The sequence below is a fragment of the Phaethon lepturus genome, unplaced genomic scaffold (assembly GCF_000687285.1).
Source record: "Phaethon lepturus isolate BGI_N335 unplaced genomic scaffold, ASM68728v1 scaffold30391, whole genome shotgun sequence".
NCBI lineage: Eukaryota > Metazoa > Chordata > Aves > Phaethontiformes > Phaethontidae > Phaethon > Phaethon lepturus.
Window position 1 is genome coordinate 4,886 of NW_010518966.1, and position 219 is coordinate 5,104.

The 219-nt window shown below is 58.9% G+C and overlaps 1 protein-coding gene across 1 annotated transcript in view; it reads right to left on the bottom strand.

Annotated features, from left to right (window-relative positions):
* Window positions 1-219, bottom strand: part of LOC104628348 (actin-binding LIM protein 3-like) — a gene marked incomplete at both ends in the record, with an annotated part of 20,351 nt that overhangs the window by 4,757 nt on the left and 15,375 nt on the right. The window lies entirely within an intron of this gene.

Genomic DNA, 219 nt, shown 5'->3' on the forward strand with positions numbered 1-219 from the left:
GCTGAGCTTTGCCCAGGTGTGTCCCGGCACAGATGCTGAGCACACCCATCCTGCTGCCCCCAATGGGGCCTTGCTGGGACCCCCACTCTGGCTCCCTCAGTCCACAATTCCCCCTTTGCCACTCTTGGGATCATTAGTGACTCAGGGTGACAGGCAAGCACAGGTTACTGAGAGAAAACAAACCCTCCCGCTGTGCTGGAAACAGCCCCTAAGGCAGCT